This window comes from Leptonychotes weddellii, chromosome 4, assembly GCF_054177405.1.
Source record: "Leptonychotes weddellii isolate Sample4059 chromosome 4, ASM5417740v2, whole genome shotgun sequence".
NCBI lineage: Eukaryota > Metazoa > Chordata > Mammalia > Carnivora > Phocidae > Leptonychotes > Leptonychotes weddellii.
Window position 1 is genome coordinate 143,381,286 of NC_138372.1, and position 14,178 is coordinate 143,395,463.

Genomic DNA, 14,178 nt, shown 5'->3' on the forward strand with positions numbered 1-14,178 from the left:
CTTTCATTCCTTTCTCTATTATTTGCTGAAGACCAATACTTGTGTAGCTTGTTTCCAGTGAAAACCAGAGGTGTATAATAGTAAATATTTATTTTTAGTAGCCAATTTACTTTCATAAATATAAAAAGATTTCAATAAGAAACTACTAAAGAACCAAAATAGGTTGAGTTCCAGAAAATAAATAAATAAAAACAACTTAGGCATACCTGAGTTTTGGAGAAATAAAATAAAATAACGTGAGTATTTTGGATTATAGTCTTCTATACTAATAATTGAATTATTTGGATGAAATGTTTTCCTCACATTGTATATTATTATTATTATCATTATCATTATTCAATTAGCATAAAACACATAATTTTAGAATGCATGGCTATAGACAAAGGAGATTTAACATGAACTTAATAGAGAGTTTTATTCCTCTTTGGAAATATATATATTAAATTGTATTTCAGATTCATTTTAGAGAAAATTTAAATCTTGATTTATTTGTAGTCTGATTCTTGCTAAGAGACTGAAACCCTTTTTTAAAAATTGTTGTCTCTGATAACATTGCCCAGAACACTTGCTGAAGATAAACACAATGGAATCAACACCGTAATATGATATTTCCTCATGGAATACCAAGATTTTCCCTTGTGGGACACAAAACCCATAATCAACTGGCAGGGTTGTGAAGGTCTTTCTTACTCACTAGATTGATCTGATAATCCATACTATGTTTGGACATATTTTATGCATTACAACTTATATTCTGTCGCTTCTATGGCAACTGATGGCTTTGTAAATTTTGGAGCACTAGGGAAAGAAACATTTTGGCAGAATGCTTAGATTTTCATTTTTTCCATAAGATAGAAAAAGCAAGATACTCAACAACTAACTGTGATGATGTGACAAGAGATTATTTAATTATTCTTGACATGCTCCTATGCAGCCAAGAAGTAATCTTAACTTTGTTAAAGGCCTGCATTGATTTAAAAACAAACTCAAATACAAAAATTTATTTTTCTTATTTAATAAAATAATAGATTTTTCAGCCCAGCAACAGGCATGTGAAACATATGTACGATTTTGGTACAACTGTGGAAATGAAACATTGCAATTTTGAGTATCACAATGGATTTGAGTTTTCAGTCACTGTGTTTTAATGATAGAAAGTTGGTTGGATATTTAAAAATCTCAAGTTTCTTAAATCTATTTTTACATGAGAAAATTTAGTTAAATATTTGTAGTTTTTGGATAAAATGTTTTAGTTTTCTTAATTGGCTAATGATTTCCATTGAGATAGGTCAGTGGTTGGTAAAAACCATGGCCTGTGAGCCAAATTCAGCCTGTTGATCTTTTTGTACATCTTGTGATCTAAGAATGACATTTGTATTTTTAAATGGTTAATAAATTTTAAAGAATAATATTTCATAACATGTGAAAATCATCTGCACTTTGTATTTTGGTGTTTAAAAGTAAAATTTTATTGGAACATAGTTGTCCCCATTCATTTATGTATAGTCGATGGCTTCTTTTGCACTACAGTAGCAGAACTGAGTACCTGGGACAGAGATCATATGGCCCACATTGCTGAAAATATTCATTATCTGGCTCTTTATAGAAAAACTTTGCTGGCCCCAGAGATTGTTAACCTCTAAATCCTAGATGGCTACTAAAATGCACACATAGACACACACATAAACACACACACACACACACACAATGCAGCCTGAGTGTGTGCCCTATGAAAATGTTTTCATTCCAAACACTTTGATTCATGGAAACTATCATTTCATATATTGAATATTCTTTTTAAGTTTGAAAATTATTAGGAAAACAACCTATCTTTACCATCAAGATCATGATAGTAAAAAAAAAAGTAAAAACATATTGTGCAAATATAAATCCCTCAGATTAAATGTACTGAAATCCTGTGGTCACAAGTTGATTGGTTTGATTTAGGAAGCATCCATATTCTCCTTCCTTATTCCCCACCATTGGACTGAAACATTGACATAGCCACTATTAGGACATTTGTTGTCTTCGTGGTTATTCAGAGTGGTCTGTCAGATTAAAATTAAAATAAAAAAATGATGGAATCTAGAGTTGATTTTAATAGTTTGCATTATCTTGACTAGAAAGCCAATTTTATGCCATTAGCAGTCTCACGCAGAATTGACATCATAGCTCCATGATATGATAGGACGTATCCAGCATATTTTAAACCCTGTTCTACATTTTCCAGAGAAAGAGAGCTCAACTAAAGATAGCTTTCAACTGCTAAAGGCAGTGGCTTTGTACTCTATCAACATAGCCTAACTAGAACTACATTTTCTAGTAGTTCTCCCCTGTCTAGTTCCAGATTAGGGCTGGCCACAAGAGAAGTTGGCCGTAGACCTGGCAGGCAAATGGAGAAGTATCATCATCCTCTGAAGTTCTGCAGAGGGGCCAACACATATCCATGGTCACTGATCGGCCAGATTACCTTATTCACTCGAGACAACAACTGGTGCGGCGGTGCCTTCGGCTTTCCCACGTCCCCAGCTCGTCATGATGCAGCTCTGCTCTGGTGCGGTGGGGTAGCTTCCCCAAAGGTCATCCGCGTCATCGCAGTTGGAGGTGGCAAGATGCAGAGGTGAATTACAGTTTGACCTCATGGGTTTCTGTTGTCCTTGAGAGAGAGTCTGCTAGTTCATGCTTTCCCTGCTTCACGTTTAGGATTCTTCCCAGATGCTGATTCTGCTGACCTACAGCCATTTGAGGCCCACTGCCAGACGTGGATGCAACAGCCTCCCACAGATGCCTCACAGCATCTCCGTACATGGTATGATACCGAAAGTAAGCCCCTTCTTCCACATCACTCAGAGAGCTCTGCCTTCTCTAATGGAACCATAATAGGTATAGTGCAAGTGTCTGAGAGCTACTCGTTATCCAGACACGTTGTTTCATAAGCGAAGAAACTGCAACCAGGGAAAACGGCAGCAGTGAGAGTCGCCGTCATCACAGTGGTGGTGGTAGAAGACACGGACCTGGCGCTTACTTAGTGAGTAGTTGAACCCCTCGGTCCTGATCCTCGTTATAACCCGGGCCTCATCCTCATGACAACTCTATCAGTTAGGGTTGCTGGTTTCCCCATTTTAAAGGCAAGAAAAACCAAAGCATAGAAAACGCAAACTTAAGGCTTAAGATCAGAGATAGTTAATGGTGGAGTTGGAATTTGAATCAAAGCAGTTTGACTCATTCCAGGCTCTTGATCACAATTTATCTTTGATGGTCGAGTTTTATAGAAATGTAATGAAAAAGAATTTTCTTCCAGCTCTATATTTTCCTAGGCAATGGCTTAAATAATTTGCAAATATTCATTGAGTACTTACTGTAGGGTCTGTTCTAGCAAGCAAGACAAATACAGTTCCCACCCAGAGGGAGCCAATATATATTTTGCTATCCCTGCATTTGTGAAATGAGAATCGTGCTCCTGTTTGAGGCCACATCTCTCACTCTCTATGTCTGCATGTAGTTATATTTGATTTCATTCAAAACATAAATATATTAGAGGGGACTTGAAGAAAAGCATAGGCATTGAGATCAAATGTATGGAATAGCAAGGAATAAGAAAAACTGTAGTTTCCAAAATATTTTAAATAGAATTTATATTCTTAAAAGTGTAATCATGTGACGTGAACATTATAAAACACATACTTTGGGAAGAAAATTACTTAAGTCCATTTTCTAATTCACGAATGAATAGACAGGTCAAAAATGTACTGGAGTTGACCACACATTTTCATGAATAAGCCATAGTGGTAGAAAGCCTTAAGACACTTAGACTTTTTGGAGAACCCTGGTACTGCTCACTCTGTAGATTCTTGGTAACATGTATAATTGACTATAAATTAAAGTCAGTAGTAACCGTGGCTGTACTGTGACCTTCTGAGATTTAAGAATTGCGTTTCCAGAAAGCTCAAGCTTTTGTAACAAGTTCAAACCTTTTAAGTGGTCTCCGTAAGTGGGCCTTTCTTTGCTTGTGAAGAAGAAGGACTTAGGGCTAAGGCATATCAAGTAACAAAGAGCATTTCTGCCTAGCGTGTCAAGTGGGTGGACATCCCTCTGGGGACCAGTGTTGAAAAAAGGCATCTAGTCAGGAGGAGGCCACTCCTGGATTCTGGCTACATTTCCTTCTTTGTTTCAGAGATGGTTCTGATAAAACTGTTACCTTTTTCTCATAAATAAGTCAGCAGAAGCTCATGGTCAATGTGTCTAGGGGTATAAACTCTGGCCAAAGTGTGTTAATCTATTGAATTCTGCTAAACTCATTTTTTTGTGACACATGACATTCTTAACTTACAAAGTCATCACTATTTAGGTTGACATTGTAACTTCTCTTTTTGAGGCCCTTTATTTTCAGGCCTCACTTACATACTTACCAAAAGTCACCCAATCTTTATTAATCTTTATCAATTTGGTTATTCAGAATCCTGTCTTGAAAAGGTTTTGCAAAATGTTGGATTGTCCCAGGTGTGGCGTTTATTTGCTTGGTTCTGTGGCTCTCTGGGGCCTGAATGATCAGTTATTTTTGTCTTCTCTTTGCTGGGTGTGCTCTGTTGACACAGAGGATGGTTCATTCTCCTCCCTTAGATGGGAGGGGTTTCTCACTTATCAGGGTTAGTGGTGAAAACTAGCTCTCCTGTTGCATAGCGCCATGCAAAGATTTTTATATTAACACCATTACAGTCAGGACAGGGGCCCCACTGCTAAGCAACTTCACACCCACTGTCATGTGGGATTTGGGATTTGGGGACCTTCTTATCTGTATTTCATTCCTACAGCTGTTGAAGGCATTAGAAACAATAGGATAAGCCAAAATACGGTTCACAGCACATCTATGAGCATCATAATATTGGTTGTGCTGAAGATGACATATTTTACAATATGTGACATTTTCTTGAGTGTGTTCTAGTGAGTATGAGATTTGAGACTTTTCAATAAGAGTTCGATGAGGAAAGAGTTTTGATACTGGGAAATGCTGCGTGGTATAAATACCTCATGGAAAATTACAACTATACTCTCATATTAAATGCAGCTCGCAACTATACTCGCATATTAAACACAAGTAATTCCACAATAAATATACCTATTTAATTTTTTCTAGTATTTCTGGTACTTATTTGAACATAGACTTCCTTGTTCTTATCAAATCCCTTTTTCGTTTGGAAGGTGACTTTGACTGAAAAGCAAAGTGCAGAACCACATTATTGGTTGTGTTCACATGAGAAATGAAAATGGACATCTGTTTATACCTAAGAATGTAAGGACAGCAAGGGTCGATGAAGCAATGTAACCTAGATTCATGCCCCCATTTCATATCAGCGTTCTAAAAGGGGCAGCTATTGAAAGTCTTTGTGGACCTCGAAGACTCACAGATTACGTGAGCAGGAAGGATGCGATTAAACATCTCATTGAGTGACAGGGTAAGACTGTGCTCTGAGGATCCTTCTGGGCCTCCTTGATGCGTGTGGAGGAAATTGCAGGGTCTCTTCAGTAATTGCTTCTCCTCCTCTGCCAGGCACCAGCAAAACTGTACTTCACAGTCCTCTCAAGGTTGGCTGGGCTGTGTGACCCGTACAGGCCATGGAAATGTGAGGAGAAGTGACACATCTCACTTCCTGGTAAAGGAGAATAAAGACTATGCTATTATCTAGTCTCTTTCTTCCCCTGTCCTCACAACCAAGAAGTCCATGAACTTTTGGAGGGAAAGCCATGAGATGGAAGAGTCTCCTTTAACTTGGGTCCCTGAGTGACCCTGTGGAGCTTAATCCACCATCTCCAATTTTCTACATCTCATCACCCCTACTTATGTATCTGAGACATACAGCATGGGCAAGAGACCCTCGTTGACTAAAGCGACAGAGAATTTGAGATTGCTTGTTACTACAGCATAACTAAACCTCCCCTGAGTGTGTGTGTGTGTGTGTGAGTGTGTGTGTGTGTGTTGTGGGGGAAAGATAGGCCAGGCCTCCCCACTCTGCTTACCCCATTTTTAAATCTCCTACCCCTCCCCACTACAATCAGAGAAAATATATGTTGATTTGTTTACTAGACTTCTAAAATGTATTTTCTTGAGGCGCCTGGGTGGTCAGTCAGTTAAGCGTCTACCTTCAGCTCAGGTCATGATCTTAGGGTCCTGGGATCGAGCCCCCTGCATGGGGCTCCCTGCTCAGTGGGTAGTCTGCTTCTCCTCTCCCTCTGCCCCTCCCCTGCTCGTTCTCGCTCTCTCTCAAATATATAAATAAAATCTTTAAAAAAAGAAAAAAGATAAAAAATAAAATGTATTTTCTTAAGGAATTCCATTGTTAGAAATATTGAAAGTCAGTGTTAAATATCATCCCTATTTTATGTTTAAGAATACTAAAGTACTACTGAAGTGAACAACTCAATAAAATTACTTTCAACAGTGGTGGAAGCAGAAGTAGAACTCAGATTCTTGTTGTGTTTTAGCTTATTTTAAGTTTGTTTTATTTTCTTGCACTATAAAGTTGAGAGTTAATAATTGAAAAAATAAAAATAACACAGAATAGAAGAATAAAAATAGTATCTATAGGCTCATCCCCCAAAGACAAACACTCTTTATTCTCATGTATTTCTTCATGATCTTTTAAATTAATAACAATAGCAATAATCATCTGTGTTTATTGAATCCTCCCAGATGTCAGACACCCAGCAGGTACAGGCCAGGCTTTTGGAGTCTGTCTGGGAAGCATCCACACTCCCACATTTTTCAGTTGTGTGACCTCGCTCAGCCCTCTGTACATCAGATTCTTCATCTTTAAAATGAGGATTTTACTATGGTTTTATGAAGATTAATTTTAAAATACATGTAAAATATTAATACTTGGAAGAGTGCCTGGATTATTGTAAGCACTCGATAAATGTTAGCAGTTTTACTTTTAATTTGTCCCCAGTTAATGCTCAGAACAAGCCTCTGCAATAGGTACTATTATCCTTCTCTTACAGATAATGTAAGGGAAGATTAGGGAAGTTAGTAATTTCCCACAGTCACCCATGCAACAGGCAGTAAAAACTTATTTCAGAACCTGTTCTCCTAATTATTATAATATAAAAATATGCCATTTTTGCGCATCATTAACTAATTCATTATTATACAAATAACAGGTACTTCTGTTTCTGATTTTTTCACTATTATAAATATCTTGAATACAGTGAGTGTTACTGTAAATTTTTTTTTAAAAGATTTATTTATTTGACAGAGAGAGACACAGCGAGAGAGGGAACACAAGCAGGGGGAGTGGGAGGGGGAGAAGCGGGCTTCCCGCTGAGCAGGGAGCCCGATGCGGGGCTTGATCCCAGGACCCTGGGATCATGACCTGAGCCGAAGGCAGACACTTAATGACTGAGCCACCCAGGTGCCTGAGTGTTACTGTAAATTAAACATCCTTTATTAAAAGTTGTTGTGTTTTTATAATTGTTCCTTAAGGTAGATTACCAGCAATGATATAAATTAGTAAAGCAATGTTGTTTCTTTAGACTCTTGATTCATACTCCTAACATGCTGTCTAAAATTGTTTTACCAAGCCTACCAATTTTAAATAAGGATGTACTATTAGAAAAAAAATGCTGTTCAGATTTAAAAGGAGAGGTGAAGGTGGTTAATTACATAGGTGATGAAAAAAAGGATCTCATTTTTAACTTGCAGTGTTTCAGTGTGCATTCTTCAACCTGTAACGTTTTATTTACTGTGATATTGTACGTGATCAGGTGCTCAAATTGAAGTATTATATGGCCCTGCGCCATTCCTTCATTGATGCAGACACTTAAAGCCACGTTTCTCCATGGCTTTGTCCTCTGCCATCTCTCCTCACTGCACACTCACTCCAGGGGAAGTCACCCTCAGCTGAGACTTTAACATTGCTATCCAAATCTCCCTACCTCCAAGACTCCAACCCAGGTATCTCTTCGGAGCACCAGCAAACATCTACACATGCTTTGTAAAGGCCAGCATTTCCCCGGGCTCTTCCCTGGGCACCTTCAACTTGAACTGTCCAATGCCTCATTCATCTCCTTACCTCCAGACCAGTTCCTTCTGTTCTGTTCTGTATGTGATGACTGGGTGATTGGAAAAACCGTCTATCAGACTGCTCAAACCTGAAATTAGCTTTTTCCTTGACTTTTCTCTTTCCCTCACACTCCAAGGCACATAGGTTCGGGCTCCTAAATATCTCCCCAATCCATCCCTTCTCTGCACCCACACTGCCACTTCAGCATGCATCATCCCTTGTCCCGAATCACTAAACTCGGGTCTCCTTGCCTCTTACCTGGTTCCCACGCACTTCAATCTTTGCACTTCTTCTCGAATGACATAATGTCCATCCTACCATACCACCTCCCATTTAAAAACGAATGAAGAGTTCTCTACCTTTTTTATGTGATGAGACCTAATTTTCATGATCTGAAAGGGGGGTACCCATCTCTAGCATCACTTTTTGCTACCTCTGCACCCTCTTCCCCTCCCCCACACGCATTATGTTAGAGCACTAGTTCTGGAGTCTGGCTGTACTTTAGCATCACCTTATAAGCTTTTAACCAAGACCAATGCCAAGACCCCATGCCCAGGTCCTGTGAGTTAATTGAGTTCAGGTGAAACTTGGACATTGGTATTTTTAAAAAAAGCCATCAAGAGATTCTCATTTACTGCCAGAATGAGGTGCAGTTCTTCTCACCAAATTAAACTATTGTTAATACCCCCAATTTGTTTCCTCTATCTTGCTTTTCTGCCAGGGCTGGCCTTGCTCATTATTTCAATCTTGAAAACCTCTGTTCATCTTTAAGTACTTAGTTGAGATTAGTGGTATCACTGAGATGGGAGAGAGACTTGGAGTGACTTTGCCCCCACACCCCCCATATCTGTCAAGTCTCCTCCATAGTTTTTCTCTTGTGAACAACTGACGTTTAATCAATCCTCTATGAAGTGCTATGCAAAGACAACTTCAAGCCAGCCACTTGTGACCAGATTGTCCCAGGCAGCTATTCCAAAGCTACTGGTTCGAGTCTTACAACTTCAGTGTAATCTTTCCTCTCCCTAGGGTAGATTGGACTGCCCCTTCCTGCAGGTGGACGTGGCACCTTGCATCCTGGCAGCTCTACGATAACTCTTGTTGCCATGCTGGACAGTAACTCCTCATCTACGTGTTTCTAGAGCCACTGGATGCTACCGAATTCTAAGGTAGCTACTGTAGAAGCATCTTAGTCATCTTTGTGTTTCTACATAGCGACTGACTATATAATAGATACTCAATAAATGTTTATCCAATGAAAAACTTGATAACCACCCCAGCTGCTACCAGTCAACTACTACAAGATCTGCAGATCCCTCGAGGACTGAGGTAGGTGAAGAATCAAGTCATAAGGAAATAACTTCCTGACCTCTTGAACCTTGGTTTACCTACCAAGTTCACCTTAGGGTTGTGTTGTATTTCTATTATTAATCTTAATTTTCAAATCTTTGCAGTGTATCTGGAAAAAATCCTTTCCATGTGTTAGTGAAATTGTTTCAACCTTAAACCATTGATTTCTGCTTCTGGAATATGAACTATATGCTTACTCCATTCTTTCAGCTATTGAGAAGTTTGGGATTTATAATAAGTTCAGGATGTGCATCTCTCCAGTTTCTTTACATCTAAATAAATCAAATTAATGAAAAGCCATTATTTACTGTGTGTTTAATAAGGCTTATAGTCTTTAAGCTGGGATAGTCAGAAAAGTCTAATTTATTTCTGCCTTTCTTAAGGGAAAATGTGATCCTTAATCTTAGTTAGCTTGTAGGAATGTTTCTTTATTCTATAGTTTGAACATGACTGCAAATGTCTGAGTTTGTTGGTTGACAATCTTTATATTTGACCCTGTGCACTCTGATGGGGCCCTATTAAGTAACAATTTTCCTCTTGGGTTGGGGCTTAATAAAAATAATAGTGATTACTATTATTATTATTATACTATACTACCATCTGGTGTACTGAATGTCTACTATTGACCAGAAAATGAGCTCTGTGTATGTCGTACATTGTCTTATTTAACACCTACTGTTGAAGTTCAAAGAGGTGAAGTTATTTCTCAGTGTCACATACCTACTAAGCTGCGGAGCTGGTATTACATGAATGAACTGAACACAAAGCTTGGCTCCATGAAAGGCTGCCAGATATATGACTAATGCATAGAAACATGGTGCTACACCACTCTTACCTGTGGGTGTAGGCTGCCAAATGCACCCAAGAGCTGGCTCCCCATAGAGTTCTCAAAGCCACCTCTCCCCCAACCCTTGTAACCATGAGTCACTCAGTGCAGGTAGGTGCCTGAGCTTTTTTGCCGCAAATATTTTAAGCCAAAATATTTTCTGGTGTTTTTGTATATATGATTTGCATAATATGAAATAAGATGATAAAGTGGGTTTTTTTTTGTTTTTTTTTTTTACAGCATGATATGAATCATTGTACCTGGTAAACTTGACCTTTGCATCTTTGCAGTCTGAGAAGGGTTATCTTTCAACCAAGAACATAGAGAGTTTGTGCTTACCAACTAAGGACTGTGTTTGTTGAAACCTCACCCTAAAGGCAGAATATACAGTGTAGAGGAAATTTTGGATTCAGAGCTAGTTGCCGTGAAGTAAATTATACTTTTAGGTTTTTTTTTTTAATATATTAGTTAATTTATTAATTAGTTAAACTAGTCTTAATGTGGATTATCTTATTTCCACATGGATGTCTGTTCCTTCATGTCTATGTCAACTTCTGTTTTAGGATGTTCAAGAAAAATCATTATCGACTAACATTTTCAAGAAAAACTAAGTTTCTGAGTGTCAGTGATTTTGCTAAATAAGGAATCTCTTTTCGACAGTCACATATTTGGTGGCATTTACTTGCTTTAGCAAATAAAATGTCATATATCATGCTAACACTGGCGAGTTGTATATGATTAGTGATTTTCTGATGATTGGGGGCAGGTCTGGAAACACTGTATGCATGCATAGCATGGGCTTTATTTTCATTAAAAGTGGACTCATTCTCCCAGGGGAAATCATTTTATAGCTCTCTGTACACAAAGAGATGAAATGCTTTTCATTTATCAAAGAGTTTTCCCCCAAGACAGCTTGATTTCTGTAACTAGTGTAATAATTATTCCTTTGTTTAAAATTTACACTATCAAAAAAACTGAACCACATTTCCCAAGGAGGAGTAATTGTTTGATAAGGATGTTAGTGAAGGATTTTTCTCTCTTCTCTCACATTCCCTCCTCTCTCTTCACCCTCTCTTTTGGGGGGAGGGGTCTAGTTTCTAAAATTCTCATTGAGTGCATATAGTCTATGAACGTCTATGGATGTATGTAAGTTCAACTTGTACCTAAAATGATGCTTACTATCTTACAGCCCAAACTTATAATTTAAAAGAAAATTTAAATTCAGTCCATACCAACAACAATAAGAGCAACAACAAGAAGTAATTGTATTTTGGCAATACAGTATCAGTATATCCTTTATCTGTGTTATTAAACAACTTCAAATCATTCCATGTCTTATGGTACTCCTTCCCTCTAAAATTAAACACACATGAAAGACACCTGGTTTTGAATTCTGAAATGCAATGCAAACCAGATGGATTTTATTGAAAATGTGGTCCTCGACTCTTACGCTGAAGTGGGAAGTTGATTTTTTTTAAATGACATCTACAAATACACACTTAAAAGGCAGCTTTTGTTGGTTAGATGTTAGGGCTTTGGGGGGTTTTGGCCTGTTCCAAGAAGTTGTCCCATAGAGCAAGTGGCCTCTTCCATTGGAAAATAAGAAAATATAGCTCTTATTGAGACATAGCCTTTAAAAGTACAAAAAGAAGTTACTATTTCCTGAATTTTGAGACAGCATCATTGCTTTAGCATAATAATTCAAGTCATAAAGTGGTAGGGGAATTTTGATCTTAACATTTTTTTCAAATTAATGATATAATGAAAATATTCTAAATCATAATATCGACTTATTTGGAAGTGCCTACTTCGTGCTAAGCCCTGGGTATATAATGGTAAACAACCAAAATTTGGTTCTTACTTTCATGCAGCCTAGTCTTGTGAAACTATCTTGTACATTCCTTAAAAACAAACAAATAAATCAAGAATCAATTAGTGGAAGATAGGAGAACTAACACATATCAAATACTAACTCTGTACCAGAACGGAGCTAGAATTTTTCCCTCTTATTTAAGTTTCTCAGTAACCCTATAAGGTAGTTACTATGATCCTCATTTTATAGATGGGAAAACTGAGGCTCAGGGAGGTGAAGTAACTTGCTTAAAGTCACACAACTAGTGAACCAGTAAATGGCAGAGTGGGCACTTGAATCCAGGTGACATCTCTCCTGAGCTTACTGCCCTCTCTGCCGTATAGAATTTCGATTCAGCAGGTCCCATTGCCCTTTCCTCGGTGCCACTAAATGATTTAACTTCTTCGAAAGAAATAATATACTGTAGTTCACAAAATACCAGAGGGAAAACGTGGAAATCGGTACTCCCAATATTGTCATTGGCCACAAGAGCTCTGATGTTTTTTTTCTTGGACACGCCTCAGCAAGTGAGTAAATGTACCCAACAGATCTTCAAACTAAAAGTTCATATACATAGGAGGAACTGGGTTTTTTTCTTTTAAATTTAGAAAAAAGGGCCACTATGTAACTATTTCATTTTGATTGTTTTGATTTGATGGTTTAATGCCAGGCTGAGGTCTTTGCTGGGTAAGACTGGGACATTGTGAAAGCTGGTTTCTACTCATTTCTATTTTTTCCTCCAGAGACATACTTTCAGTGGAGGCTCAACTCCTTCCAGGCCAACTAACACATGACTTAAAGCTTTTTTTTCTCATATACTTTCTGAATTTTCTGTATAGCCTACTTGCCAAGGGCCTTCTAGGTTTTCTTTTGAACATCTGTAATGATAGAAATTCACTATCTTTTGCAAGAGTTCATTCCATCTTTGTTTGGTTCTAATAATCAGGTTCTTTTTCTTTAAAATATGACAATGCACATGTAGTTCCCAGGTACAAACATATTCAATTCCTCTTCTGGGTGACAATCATTCAAATCTATCCCATAGAAGACATATCTAATTTGCCCTCCGTGTGGCAGCTATTCACATTGAGAGCTAACTAAAAATAGCTATCATGATCTCTGTTACTTCTGTCAAATATCCCTAATTTCTTCATCTGCTCCCGGAATAACAGAACTTTGAGTTTTTTCCCTTGAAACAAAGATGGTACCAGAACTAAGCCCATATTACATTAGGGATTACATAATCCTAATGTAATGTTACCAAGTAAATAGTATAGCAATTCTAAACCCTTTCCCCTTATTGTAATATAGTAACTAGATTTCTATAAATAAGGTCTAAGTTCATGTTAGTTTATTTTGGAAGTTGCTTCTTAATTTTGGTTGAAACTGAGTTTACTCTCAACTTAGAACCCTGTGCTTTTTTTAACTTACGCTGTGTTTCAGTTCACAGCATTTCCTTCGATGTTGCTCTTTGGATGTTTACTGTCTAATTTTACTTCCTTCTTATAGTATTTGTCTTTACACCCTACTTGCTTTACATTTGTAAATATTTATTTTAGCATTCTCTACTTTTATTATGATAGCCCTGGTTGTAGATTTGTGGTCTTTCCAAAGTTTATACATTTATATCTGTCATTGGCTCTGTAACCTTCTCAGCCACTTTCTCTTCAAAATTTGCCTCTCCCTTTTTCTCTGCATTTCCTGTTTCTGATTCTCCAGTATGACATGTTAGACTATTTCATTACATCTTCTATGTATCATTGCCTCTGTTTTATATGTGTGTTCTGTTGTATTCTGAGTATTTTATTCAGGTCTGTACTTATTTCTTTTTTTTTTACTCAAATTTGAATATGGCCGTATCTAGGGGTTTTCTAGTAGTTTACAAATATTTGTACCCTTTGATCTGATAACTCTACTTTTAAAAGCTCTTATAAGTGCATAAAGATTTGGATGTAAGAATGTTTATTTCAGCATTATATAAAAACAACCTGAATTTCAATCTATAGGAAATTAATAAATAGATACTAGCCAATGTAATAGTTTGTTATACAACTTGCTAACATGAATTAAGTGTGGGTGCATATTTTCTTTTTCTT